Source organism: Nycticebus coucang, chromosome 7 (genome assembly GCF_027406575.1).
Source record: "Nycticebus coucang isolate mNycCou1 chromosome 7, mNycCou1.pri, whole genome shotgun sequence".
Classification (NCBI taxonomy): Eukaryota; Metazoa; Chordata; class Mammalia; order Primates; family Lorisidae; genus Nycticebus; species Nycticebus coucang.
In genome coordinates, this window is record NC_069786.1 from 54,805,187 (window position 1) to 54,820,329 (window position 15,143).

Genomic DNA, 15,143 nt, shown 5'->3' on the forward strand with positions numbered 1-15,143 from the left:
TATGAAAAATGTCTTAACTGATAATGTTAAAAAGCTATGTCTATAGTCAGCCCTTCGTATCAACAGAAATACAGCTAGAAATACAATATATTTACATATATTAGGTAAGCTAAATGAAAAGATGTTCATAGGTGATATGCAAACATTGTGACATAAGGGATTTGCGCATCCATGGATTTTTGGTATTGGGAAGGTTAGTGAGTGCTAATAAGTTTAGCAAAATCACAGGACAAAATCAATTATATTTCTATTTATGAGCAAACTGGAATTTTAAAAACTTAACAGTATTATAAAAATGAACTCATTTTAACAATTACACTAAAATACAAAGGACTGCCAGGAAAGGGAAAGAAAACCTAAATAAATGAAGAGCTGTTCATGGACTGAAGTTATTTGTGATTAAACACCATCTAAACAAACATCCTGAGAAAGTGACTCTAAAATCTATATGGAAATGCAAAGGATCCAGAATAATCAAATAATTTTGAAAAACAACCGAAAGAGACTTACTATATTAAACTACAATAATCAAGGCATTGTGGTAATGGACACAAGGATAAACATAAAATTCACTAGGATACTATAGAAAGTCTAGAAATAGACCCATGTACTATAGAAAGTCTAGAAATAGACCCATGACATAAAGTCAGTTGATCTCAACAAAGCTGCCCAAGTAATTCAGCAAGAAGAGTTCCTCAATAAATGATGCTGGAAAAAAAATTTCTAAATCACAGACTTAAACATAAAACTGTAACTATTTAGATGAAAGCAAAATAAAAATCTTTGAAATTTTGGGATAGATTTTTTTGAGACTCAAAAAACATAAAAAAGTGAAAAATCGGACTTCATCAAAGTTGAAAATTTTGCTCTTTAAAGACATTATGAAAATGATGCAATCCCCATTAAAATACATCATATTTTGAAGAACTGGAAGAAATAGTACTTTGTTTTGTATGGAACCAGGAAAAAAACCCATATAGCTAAGGCTATTTTTAGTAATAAAAACAAAGACGGAGGCCTCACCCTACCAGACTTGAGGGTATATGTCCACAGTGATAAAAACAACATGGTATTGCCACAAAAACAGAGACAGACATTTAGAACAGAACAGAGATGCAACGAGTCTCTACTTGCGATCTGATCTTTGATAAACCTAACAAAAGCATACAGTGGGGGAAAGAATTCCTATTCAACAAATGGTACTGGCAGAATTGGATAATCACATACAAAAGTCTGAAACTGGACTCAGACCTTTCACCCCTTACAAAAATTGACTCAAAATGGATAAAAGACTTAAATCTAAGACACAAAACAATAAAAATCTTAAAAGAAAGTGTGGGGAAAACTTGATGATGTTGGACTGGGGAAAGATTTTATGACAAGAATTTCAGTAGCCATCGCAACATTAACAAATGGAGTTAATTAAACTGAAAAGTTCCTGCACAGCTAAAGACAAAAGTAAAGCAAAAAAACATCTTTTCCCATTCTGAAGGTTATTTTCAGGGTATGAATCTGACAAAGGGTTGATAACTAGAATTTATAGAGAACTCAAATTAATAGGAAAAGAGTAAACCCATCTACCACTGAGCAAGAGATATGAACAGAACATTCTCTGATGAACACAAACGCTAACAAACATTTGAAAAAATGCTCATCATCCCTGATCATCACAGAAATGCAAATCAAAACCACCCTGAGAGATCACCTACCCCTTATAAGAATAGCCCACATCACAAAGTCTCAAAGCTGCAAATGCTGGCATGGATGTGAAGAGGAGGGAACACTTTTATACTGTTGGTAACACTGCAGACTAATACAACCTTTTTTTTTAGCTTTTAAAATATTTTATTTTGAAATAATTTTAGATTTATAACAAAGGTGCAAGGATAATAGAAAAGTTCCATATATTTTCGTCCTAGTGTTAAAATCTTGTATAACTAGGATATATTCAGCAACAATAAGAAATTAACATTGGTACAATGATAAACTAAAGTACAGATTCTATTCTGTTCCAGGATGCCACATTGCACTTAGGAACTTCCTTTCTTTATTTTATTTTTTTTTTAATTGGGGATTCATTGAGGATACAATAAGCCAGGTTACACTGATTGCATTTGTTAAGTAAAGTCCCTCTTGCAATAAAGTGTGACACACACCAAGGCCCCACCCCATTCCCTCTGTCCCTCTTTCTGCTTTTCCTCCCCCCCATAACCTTAATTGTCATTAATTGTCCTCATATCAAAATTGAGTACAGAGGATTCATGCTTCTCCATTCTTGTGATGCTTTACTAAGAATAATGTCTTCCACTTCCATCCAGATTAATACGAAGGATGTAAAGTCTCCATTTTTTTTAATAGCTGAATAGTATTCCATGGTATACATATACCACAGCTTGTTAATCCATTCCTGGGTTGGTGGGCATTTAGGCTGTTTCCACATTTTGGCGATTGTAAATTGAGCTGCAATAAACAGTCTAGAACAAGTGTCCTTATGATAAAAGGATTTTTTTCCTTCTGGGTAGATGCCCAGTAATGGGATTGCAGGATCAAATGGGAGGTCTAGGTTGAGTGCTTTGAGGTTTCGCCATACTTCCTTCCAGAAAGGTTGTACTAGTTTGCAGTCCCACCAGCAGTGTAAAAGTGTTCCCTTCTCTCCACATCCATGCCAGCATCTGCAGTTTTGAGATTTTGTGATGTGGGCCATTTTCACTGGGGTTAGATGAAATCTCAGGGTGGTTTTGATTTGCATTTCTCTAATATATAGAGATGATGAACATTTTTTCATGTGTTAGCCATTTGTCTGTCATCTTTAGAGAAGGTTCTATTCATGTCTCTTGCCCATTGATATATGGTAATACAACCTTCTTAGAAGAATCCTCAAAGAACTCAAATTAGACCTCCCGTTAGATGCAATCCCATTACTAGGCATCTACCCAGAAGAAAAAAATCCTTTTATCATAAGGACATTTGCACTAGACTGTTTATCACAGCTCAATTTACAATCGTCACAATGTGGAAACAATCTAAATGCCCACCAACCCAGGAATGGATTAACAAGCTGTGGTATATGTACACCATGGAATACTATGCAGCCACTGAAAAGATGGAGACTTCACATCTTTTGTATTAAACCTGATAGAGTTGGAGCACATTCTTCTTAGTAAAGTAAAAAAGAATAAAAAAGGAAATGATGAGGCAAATCTCCCAGAAATGTATGTGATACATTTTGTTATGAAAGGGTTATATCTAGAATTTATAAAGAGCTTTCAATACAATAAGACAACCCAGTAAAAAATGGGGAAAAGATCTGAAGTATATATGGTACATTACAAAAAAGATATGAATGGATAATCGCACACAAAAATGCTCAGCCTTGTCAGCCATAAGGGAAATGGAAATTAAAAGCAAAAGGGGTGGCTGCAGCCATCAGGTGTGTCAGTCCTTCTGACACCAACACCATCCTATCTCCCATCTCGTGTGTGTCCCTCTTCTTCATTTCCTGCCTTTCCACTCAGGTCAACTCTTCCCTCCTTGTGCTGGGTCACAAGTGGTCCCTCTCTCTTGTGTCTGTATGCAACAATGATATGTGTCAGCTTCAAAAAATAGCCATGAATCATCCTATCCTCAGATCACCCACCTCCATATCCTGTGGAAAGGACTCATTAAAACTTTAGGCCAGAGGCACAGTAACTTAAAGAGCAAGAAGAAGTGAAAGGAAAATTAGGCTAAGGAAACAGATATACAAGAAAGCACTCATGGGCTCGGCGCCTGTGGCTCAAGCAGTTAAGGCGCCAGCCACATATACCTGAGCTGGCGGGTTGGAATCCAGGCCAGGCCCGCCAAATAACAATGACGGCTGCAACTAAAAAATAGCTGAGTGTTGTGGCGGGCACCTATAGTCCCAGCTACTTGGGAAGTGGAGGCAGGAGAATCAATTGAGCCCAAGAGTTGGAGGTTGCTGTGAACTGTGATGCCATGGCACTCTACCCAGGGCAACAACTTGAGGCTCTGTCTCAAAAAAGTAATAATAATAATAATAAAAAGAAAGCACTCATGAAGAAGAATCAGCAGAAAAATCCTGGCAACATTTAACCCCTTCAAGGGATTATGAGGTAGCTATAGCAGAGGATTCCACCTATAAAAAATGTTAGAAATGACAGAAGGGGAATTTAAAATACAGATGATGGAAATAATGAAGGAAATTGTTGAGAAAGTGGAAAATAACCAAAAGGAAATCCAAAAACAGAATCAAATAAGAAATGAACAATACGAAGAATATAGAAAGAATATAGCAGAGCTCAAGGAACTAATGCAGTCAATTAGGGAACTTAAGGATGCAACAGAAAGTATCAACAACAGATTAGATCATACAGAAGAAAGAGGTAGAGGACAAAGCTCTTGAGATAACACAGATAAAGAGGCAGAAAAAAAGAGAAAGCAGAACGTTCACTGACAGAATTTTGGGACTCTATGAAGCGTTCAAACATACGAGTTATAGGTATCCCAGAAGGGGAAGAAGAATGCCCCAGAGGAATGGAAGCCATCTAGACAGTATTATAAATGAAAATTTCCCAAATATCACCAAAAGATTCTGACATACTTTTTCAGAGGGATATCAGTCCCCTGGTCACCTCAATTCAAATAGAGCTTCTCCAAGGCACATTGTGATGAATCTATCTAAAGTCAAGACAAAAGAAAAGATTTTGCAAGCTGCCAAGAGTAAGTGCCAACTGACCTACAGAGACAAATCTATCAGGGTGACCGTGGACTTCTCTAATGAAACTTTTTAAGCCAGAAGACAATGGTCATCTATCTTTAATCTACTTAAACAGAACAATTTCCAGCCTAGAATTCTATATCCCACTAAGCTAAGCTTTAAAATTAACGGAGAAATCAAATCTTTTATTGAAATGCAAACATTGAGGAAATTTGCCACAACAAGACCAGCTTTACAGGAAATATTTCAACCTGTTCTACACACTGACCATCACAATGGACCACCAGCAAAGTAAACACCCAGAAATTAAAGGACAGAACCTAGTTTTCGCAATGATGCAAAAGACAAAACTAAGCAATGGACTTTATCAAAATAAGATGACTAGAACACTACCACACTTATCAATTATCTCATTAAATGTCAATAGCCTGAATTCCCCACTGAAGAGGCATAGATTGGCTGATTGGATTAAAAAACACAAGCTATCTATTTACTGTCTTCTGGAAACACACCTCACATCAAAAGACAAAGCTCCGAGTCAAGGGTTGGAAGTCAATTTTTCAGGCAAATGGAATTCAGAAGAAAAGAGGGGTTGCAATCTTATTTTCAGATACATGTGGATTTAAAGCAACTAAAGTCAAAAAAGACAAAGATGGTCACTTTATGTTGGTCAAAGGAAAAACACAAGAAGACATTTCAATTCTAAATACTTATGCACCCAATATAAATGCTCCCAGATTCTTGAAACAGACCTTGCTTAGTCTGAGCAATATGATATCTGATAATACCACAATAACAGGGGACTTTAACACTCCTCTTACAGAGCTGGACAGATCCTCTAAACAGAAATTAAACAAAGATATTAGAGATTTAAATGAGACCCTGGAACAACTGTGCTTGATAGACGCAACTGTGCTCCTATAGAACACTCCATCCCAAAGCTAAAGAATATACATTCTTCTCAAATTGATCATATCCTAGGACACAAAACAAACTTCAACAGAATCAAAAGAATTGAAATTCTACCTTGCATCTTCTCAGACAAAGCACTAAAAGTGGAACTCAACTCCAACAAAAACGTTCATCCTCACACAAAGGCATGGAAATTAAACAACCTTATGCTGAATGACAGTTTGGTGCAGGAAGAAATAAAACAGGAAATCATTAACTTCCTTGAGCATAACAATGAAGACACAAGCTACCAAAACCTATGGGATACAGCAAAAGCAGTCCTGAGAAGAAAATTAATCACTTTAGATGCCTACATCCGAAAAACAGAAGGACAGCGCATCAACAAACTCACAAGACATGTTACGGAACTGGAAAAAGAAGAACAATCTAAGCCTAAACCCAGCAGAAGAAAAGAAATATACAAAATTAAACCAAAGATTAATGAAATTGAAAACAAAGGAATCATTCAGAAAATTAATGAAACAAGGAGTTGGTTTTTTGAAAAAAGAAAATAGATAAACCTTTGGCCAGACTAACTAGAAATCAAAAAGTAAAATCTCTAGTAACCTCAATCAGAAATGATAAAGGGGAAATAACAACTGATGCCACAGAGATATAAGAGATCATCTCTGAATACTACCAGAAACTTTATGCCCAGAAATTTGACAATGTGAAGGAAATGGATCAATATTTGGAATCACAACCCTCTCCCTAGACTTAGTCCAGATGAAATAGATCTCCTGAACAGACCAATTTCAAGCACTGAGATCAAAGAAACAAACAAAAAAAATCTCTCAACAAAAAAATGCCCTGGTCTAGATGGCTTCACACCAGAATTTTATTAAACCTTCAAAGAAGAGCTTATTCCTACTGCAGAAATTATTCCAAAAAATTGAGGAGGAAGGAATCTTCCCCAACATATTCTATGAAGCAAACATCAGTCTGTTACCCAAACCAGGAAAAGACCCAAAAAAAGAATTTCAGACCAATTTCACCAATGAATATAGATGCAAAAATTCTCAACAAAAACCTAGCCAATAGATTACAGCTTATCATCAAAAAAAGTCGTACATCATGATCAAGTAGGTTTCATCCCAGGGATGCAAGGCTGGTTTAACATACGCAAGTCCATAAACATTATTCACCATATGAACAGAAGCAAAACCAAAGACCATATGATCCTCTCAATAGATGCAGAAAACTTATTCGATAAAATCCAGCATCCTTTTCTAGTTAGAACACTGAGGAATATAGGCATAGGTGGCACATTTCTTAAACTGATTGAAGCTATCTATGACAAACCCACAGCTAGTATTTTACTGAATGGAGTAAAACTAAAAGCTTTTCCTCTTAGAACCAGAACCAGACAAGGTTGTCCTCTGTCACCAATACTATTCAACATAGTGCTGGAAGTTCTAGTCAATACAATTAGACAAGACAGGAAAATAAAGGGCATCCAAATGGGAGCAAAGGAGGTCAAACTCTCCCTCCTTGCTGATGATATAATCTTATACTTTGAGAATCCTAAAGACTCAACCACAAGATTCTTGGAAGTCATCAAAAAATACAGTAATGTCTCAGGATATAAAATCAATGTCCACAAGTCAATTGCTTTTGTATATGCCAACAACAGCCAAGATGAGAGGTTAATTAAGGACACAACTCCCTTCACCATAGCCCCAAAGAAAATGAAATACTTAGGAATATACCTAACAAAAGAGGTGAAGGATCTCTATAAAGAAAATTATGAAACCCTAAGAAAGGAAATAGCAGAGGACTTTAACAAATGGAAGAACACACCATGCTCATGGCTGGGAATCAACATTGTTAAAATGTCTATACTTCCCAGAGCAATCTACTGATTCAATCCCTATTAAAATACCAACATCCTATTTTCAGGACTTGGAAAAAATTATTTTCTGCATTTTGTATGGAACCAGAAAAAACCCCGTATAGGGCGGTGCCTGTGGCTCAGTCGGTAAGGCGCCGGCCCCATATATCGAGGGTGGCGGGTTCAAACCCGCCCCAGCTGAACTGCAACCAAAAAAAAAAAAAAATAGCTGGGCATTGTGGTGGGCGCCTGTAGTCCCAGCTACTCGGGAGGCTGAGGCAAGAGAATCGCTTAAGCCTAGGAGTTGGAGGTTGCTGTGAGCTGTGTGATGCCATGGCACTCTACCGAGGGCCATAAAGTGAGACTCTGTCTCTACAAAAAAAAAAAAAAAAAAAAACCCCGTATAGCTGAGGCAGTTCTTAGCAATAAAAACAAAGCCAGGGGTATCACCATACCAGATTTTAGGCTGTACTACAAGGCCATAGTAGTCAAGACAGCATGGTACTGGCACAAAAATAGAGACATAGACATTTGGAATCTAACAGAAAACCAGGAAATGAAACCAGCAACTTATAGCCACCTAATCTTCGATAAACCTAAGAAGAACGTCCACTGGCGGAAAGACTCCCTATTCAGTAAATGTGCTGGAAGAATCGGATATCCACATGTTAAAGACTGAAACTGGACCCGCACCTTTCTCCACTCACAAAAATTGATTCAAGATGGATAAAGGACTTAAATTTAAGGCATGAAACAATAAAAATCCTCAAAGAAAGCATAGGAAAAACACTGGAAGATACTGGCCTGGGGAAAGACTTTATGAAGAAGACTGCCATGGCAATAGCAACAACAGCAATAATAAACAAATGGGATTTAATTAAACTGAAAAGCTTCTGTACAGCCAAGGAGACAACAACCAAAGCAAACAGACAACCTACACAATGGGAAAGGATATTTGCATATTTTGAATCAGACAAAAGCTTAATACCTAGGATCTTACACAGAACTTAAATTAATCCACAAGAAAAAACCCAACAATCCCATACATCAGTGGGGAAGAGAGATGAACAGGACCTTCTCTAAAGAAGACAGACAAATGGCCAGCAAACACATGAAAAAATGCTCATCATTCCTAATTATTAGAGAAATACAAATTAAAACCACGCTGAGATATCATCTAACCCCAGCGAGAATGGCCTATATCACAAAAATCTCAAAACTGCAGATGCTGGCGCAGATGTGGAGAGAAAGGAACATTTTTACACTGCTGGTGGGACTGCAAACTATACAACCTTTTTGGAAGGAAGTATGGAGAAACCTCAAAGCACTCAACCTAGACCTCCTGTTTGATCCTGTAATCTCATTACTGGGCATCTACCCAGAAGGAAAAAAAACCCTTTTATTATAAAGACACTTGTACTAGACTGTTTATCACAGCTCAATTTACAATTGCTAAAATGTGGAAACAGCCTAACTGCCCTTCAACCCAAGAATGGATTGGCAAGCTGTGGTATATGTATACCATGGAATACTATTCAGCCATTTTTTAAAAAATGGAGATTTTGCAGCATTTGTACTAACCTGGATGAAGGTGGAAGACATTATTCTTAGTGAAGCATCACAAGAATGGAGAAGTATGAATCCTATCTATTCAACTGTGATATGAGGGCAATCAATGGCAATTAATGACATGGTAGGGCATGGGGGAAGGGGAGAGCAGACAAGAAGGAGGGAAGGGGTGAGGGAAAGGAAAAGAAAAGAGTGACTAATTCTCACATAAATTAGATTTAATTTCAACCAAAGTACATTACTTAAACATTAATTTTTAATTCAACTTGTTAATATGTTGTTTAGGATACTGCATCCTCATTTATTTGTAAGTTTGTAATTTCCCCTGTACAATAATATATTTTTTTCCAATTTTAATATCAGGTGTATCCAGATTAAGTAGAATGTCTATTGTCTATAAGATTTGGAATGATCTATTTCTTGAAATTATCTTTTATTTTTATTTATAAGTATTAGTTGTCTATTTTTTGAGACTTTGGAAAAAAGAAGTTAACTGATGACTCCATACTGAACCTCAGAGTCAAAGCATTCTATAATAGACATGCTCTTATTTGACAATGTGAATGTTATTTTCTTTGCATTATTATTATTATTGCTCAATAAAAAAAAAAAAGAAAAGCAAAAGGAACCCTACTTCATACCCTACTTCAAATGACAAACAGACTAATACCAAGTGCTGGTGAGAATATGGAGAAACTGAAATTCTCTGTTGGTAAGTAAGAAGCTTTGGAATACATTTTGGCAGTCTCTTTAAGCATTCACCTATCATATGGTCCGGTAATTCTACTCCTAAATCCTGAACCAAGAGGAATGAGAAATGTCCAGACAAAACTCTACATGTGAGCCAGGTGCGGTGGCTCACGCCTATAATCCCAGCACTCTGGGAGGCTGAGGCAGGTGTATTGCCTGAGCTCATGGGTTGGAGACCAGCCTGAGACATAAAGACCTTGTCTCTAAAAATAGCTGAATGTTGTGGCAGTCACCTGTAGTTCCAGCTACTTGGGAGGTTGAGGCAAGAGAATCGCTTAGCTCAAGAGTTAGAAGTTGCTGTGAGCTATGATGTCACAGCACTCTACTGAGGGTGACAAAGTGAGACTCTGTCTCAAAAAAATAACCTGGGTATTGTGGCAGGCACCTATACATCCAACTACTTGAGAGGCTGAAGTAGGAGATCACTTGAACCCAGGAGTTTGAAGTTGCTGTAAGTTAGGCTGATGCCATGACACTCGAGCCTAGTCAACAGAATGAGACTCTGTTTCTAAAAAAAAAGAAATTCCACATGTGAATGTTAGAGAAGCTTTACTCACAATAGCTACAAATTTGAAAGACCTAGGAAGTCATTAACAGGTTTAAGGATAAACACATTGTGGTGTATCTATGGAATGGAACGCTATGGAGCAATAAAAAGGAATGGATTACTGATACACACATGATAAATCCATCCCAAAAAACATTCTGCTGCCTAAAGAGTTCATACTGCTGGATTCCACTTATATCAAATTCTAGCAAAGGCAAATATAAACTATAGTGCCAAGATGCAGATCAGCAGTTACCTAAAGGCCAAGGTGGAGTGAGAGATTGCAAAGGACACAAGAAACCTTTCTGAGATGATGTTCTATCTTGATTGTGATGGTGTGTACACAGGTGTATACATTTGTAAAAACTCAAACTGCATGCTTAAAAGCAGGGATTTGTGTGTAAATTGTATCTCAATAAAGCTTATCAAAAATATGTTGGATTACAGAGTTGCACTGTGCAATACTGTACATATGCTATCTGAATTTAATCTAAAAATGGTTAAATTCAGATCCTCAGTCACATGTCAAGTGCTCAATACGTGGCTAGCCGCTACTGTACTGGACAGTGCAGACATGAAACATTTCCATCACTACGGATAGTTCCACTATATGGTAATATTATAGAGGATTTGAATTAAACAATTAAGCATGATATCTATATACTGATATATAGATATCAATAGATGTATCAATAATATAGCAAAAACTAATTTTGCAACTTGAGTTTTACAAATGTCCATTGAAATTGAACAAAACATACAAGGAAAAGCTCAAACTCCTTTCAGAAGAAACATGCTTTCACCCTTTGGCCTGAAATACCATCTTCCAGTAATTCACCAAAATGACAAACACAAAGGGAAAGAGGAGAGGCCCACGATACATGTTCTCTAGGCCTTTTAGAAAACCTGGAGTTGCTCCTTTGGCCACATATATGTGAATCTACAAGAAAGGTGATACTGTAGACATCAGGGGAATGGCTACTATTGAAAAAGGCATGCCACACAGGTGTTACCATGGTAAAATTGGAAGAGTCTACAGTGTCATCCAGCATGCTGTTGGCATTGTTGTAAACAAACAAGGGCAAGATCCTTGCCAAGAGGATTAATGTTCATATTGAGCATATCAAGCACTCTAAGAGCCAAGATAGCTCCTGAAATGTGTGTAGGAAAATGATCAGAAAAAGAAGGAAGTCAAAGAGAAAGGTACCTGGGTTCATCTGAAGCACCAGCCTGCGCCACCCAGAGAAGCCCACTTTGTGAGAACTAACGGAAAGGAGCCTGAGCTCCTGGAACCCATTCCCTATGAATTCATGGCATAATAGGCATACAGCTTAGCACACAGGAGAACCAAGAGAACCAATGAAGCAGGAGCATAAGGTGCTGGAATCTGTTCCCCATGAACTCGTGGCATAATAGGTGTACAGCATAGCACACAGGAGAACCAAGAGAACCAGTTAGCAGGAGCATAAAGTGCTGGAACCTGTTCCCCATGAACACATGGCATAATAGGTGTACAGCATAGCACACAGGAGAACCAAGAGAACCAGTTAGCAGGAGCATAAAGTGCTGGAACCTGTTCCCCATGAACACATGGCATAATAGGTGTACAGCTTAGCACACAGGAGATCCAAGAGAACCAGTTAGCAGGAGCATAAAGTGCTGGAACCTGTTCCCCATGAACACATGGCATAATAGGTGTACAGCTTAGCACACAGGAGATCCAAGAGAACAGGAATAGAAGGTGCTGGAATCCATTCCCTATGCATTCATGGCATAACAGGCATAGCAAGCTTTGCCACATTCAAGGAAAAGGCACCTCCCTGAGCTTCTGGAACCTTTAATTCATGGCATAATAGATATTTATATTATTAATAGAATTATTAATTATTAATAGAATTTAATAATTCATGGCATAATATTTAAAAGACTACTGTAAAAATGTTTCTCTTCATTGACTAAAAGTGTGGGATTCCTTTCCCCAAAGAAGTATTTAAAGGAAAAAAAAGTGCTTTCATTACTTTTATCTCATGTAACAAAACTAGACACCTTTCCTCTAAAAAATAGGTTTGACATTAATTAAACCACTTGCACACTTTAAAATGGTTTTATAGAAGATATAAATTGAAAGCGTACATTACTCAGAAATTAAAGACATGGAAAACATGGAGAAAAAAAATCTTTGTAGTAGATACTGTTTGCTCAGTACCCCATTCCCTTTTCTGGGAAATGTTCCTTCCCCTACTATCCTCCTTAGTACTATTACCCCTGTTTTATACATGAGGACCATGAGGCACAGAGAGGTTATCCAGCCTCCCACAAGATCACATGGCTAATATATAACGAAAGAGACTCAGGCAGTCTGGCTCTGCAGTGCACGCACTCAACTACACAGCCACATGGCCTCCTGGAAGTGTATCTTATTGAAGAATAAACATTAAAAATAAAGGAAATGAACATTAACCAAATGCTTAGGAATGAAAGAGTCACATAAGAAAATCATGAACAGGTTAAAAAAAAAAAAAAAAGTGCTCAAATTCAGTATTATACAAAGAAATGCAAACAGAGGTTACTTTTCATTTATCAGACTGAGAAAGATTAAAATATTGCTAATACCCCAATATAAAGCAAAGAACCCTTTTGCTCTGCTGAAAAGGGCAATTTGTCAGTATTAGTAATTTCACCTGTAGGGAATTTAGCTATAGAAATACTCACATTAAGACAACAAAGATAAATTTATACAATCCTGCACATTTTATAATAGCAAAAAATAAACAAGGAATGAAATTATAGGACACAGACACCCCTGAATAATATATAGCCTTTAAAAAAAAAACAAGTTAGAGAAAGTGATACCACCTTCTTTCCCTGAAAACTAATGAAAAATTAAACAGCACTTAGAGATGATTACACACGTAAAACAGGCAAATGTCCACAGACATTGTACCCAAAAAGTATGAAATTTACACTGTTTAAAGATTCAAACATACTCTTGCAAACTAATACAGCCTCTTTGGAAAGAAGTATGGAAAATTCTCAAAAAGCTAAAAGTAGACCTTCCATTCAATCCTGCAATCACATTACTAGGTATCCACCCAGAAGGAAAAAAATCATTTTACCATAAAGACATTTGCACTAGACTGTTTATCAAAGCTCAATTCACAATTGCCACAATGTGGAAACACTCCAAATGCCCATCAATCCGTGAAAGGATTAATAAACTGGGGTATATGTGTACCGTGCAATACTATTTAGCCACAAAAAAGATCAAGACTTGGGGGGCACCTGTGGCTCAAAGGAGTAAGATGCCAGCCCCATATGCCGGAGGTGGAGGGTTCAAACCCAGCCCCGGCCAAAAACTGCAAAAAAAAAATAAAAAATAAAAATAAATTAATTAAGACTTTACATCTTTTGTATTAATCTGAAAGGAGTTAAAGAATATTCTCCTTAGTAAAGTATCAGAAGAATATAAAAGCATCCAATGTGAATATTCATACTAATGTGAAATCAGTAGATGAATCACTACATGTCCACACAAAAGATAAACACAATTAAATTCAAGTTGTGGAAGGGGAAAGGAGCAAGAAGAGGGGAACTGATGTGCTCTCACCTAAGGGGCACAATTGTAGGAGTATATGGCACTCCTCCTGGGTGAAGGGCTCAACTACAACTTGGACTTCACCTAACAAACACAAACAATGTAACCTAATTGTACCCTCATATTAATCTGAAATTTAAAAAAAGAAAAAAATTGATTGACAAAAAAAGTATGATATAGAATAGTATAAGCCCAGTTTTGCAAATATGGATTCTACTGGTATTAAAAATGTGATCTATAAGCATACACAGGGAAAAATATCCAGTAGTATATGCTAAACCAGTCCTGGTTCTTGCCTTTGGGACCTGGGATTCAGGACTAGATAAATGAAGTGGTTTTTACTTTATATCTTTTTTATGTTTGGGAAATTTTTATACAATGAGCATATATTATTTTACAATTTTAAAAATTTGCAAAAAAATTCAAACATTCTCTTGGTTTAATCTTAACTCAGAGCAAACATAACATTCCAAACATAACAGAACTAAGCTTTTTTTTTTTTTTAACCGGAAGAAAATGTCTATAGTTGTATAAAGGGAAAGTACTTATACCTACAAAAATTCAGAGCATGCAGCAATAATCAAATATATTAAAATGATAAAACTCAATACGAATAGCTCCACTAATATTGTTAATACAATACATAATTATATAAGTCCCTTGTAAGTTGATTATCAAAGAAGGTGAATAGGTTATTTTATACCCATGCAATTTTTTTTTTCTTTTTTTTTTTGGAGACAGTGTCTCACTCTGTTGCCCAGACTACAGTGCTGTGGCATCAGCCCAGCTCACCACAACCTCAAACTCCTGGCTTCAAGTGATCCTCCTGCCTTAGCCTCCCAGAATGCTAGGAGTATAGCCTTGAGCCACCGTGCCTGGCCTTCCCCATGCATATTTAAATGGTAAACTGCCATGCAGAAAAATTCACTGCCTCCCTAGCAAAATAAGGGATTCAGTTTCAAACTGTTAAACTAGCAAAAATAAATAGGTTTATAAAATTCAATGATTACAAAACTGTGGAAAAACAGGCACGCTTAAATATATTGCTGGTAGTACTCTGGTTTCTTTTTTGTAGAAAACAGTCTAATAACAAATCTAACAAGATTTATCAAAACTGTTGTTTTTCCTATTTGTAAAATATTCTCTGATTAATTCTGCTCTGGGGCACATATCCCATGGAAAT

The 15,143-nt window shown here is 36.8% G+C and overlaps 1 protein-coding gene across 8 annotated transcripts in view; it reads right to left on the minus strand.

Annotated features, from left to right (window-relative positions):
- Nucleotides 1–15,143, minus strand: part of WDSUB1 (WD repeat, sterile alpha motif and U-box domain containing 1) — a 62,553-nt gene that overhangs the window by 8,032 nt on the left and 39,378 nt on the right. The window lies entirely within an intron of this gene.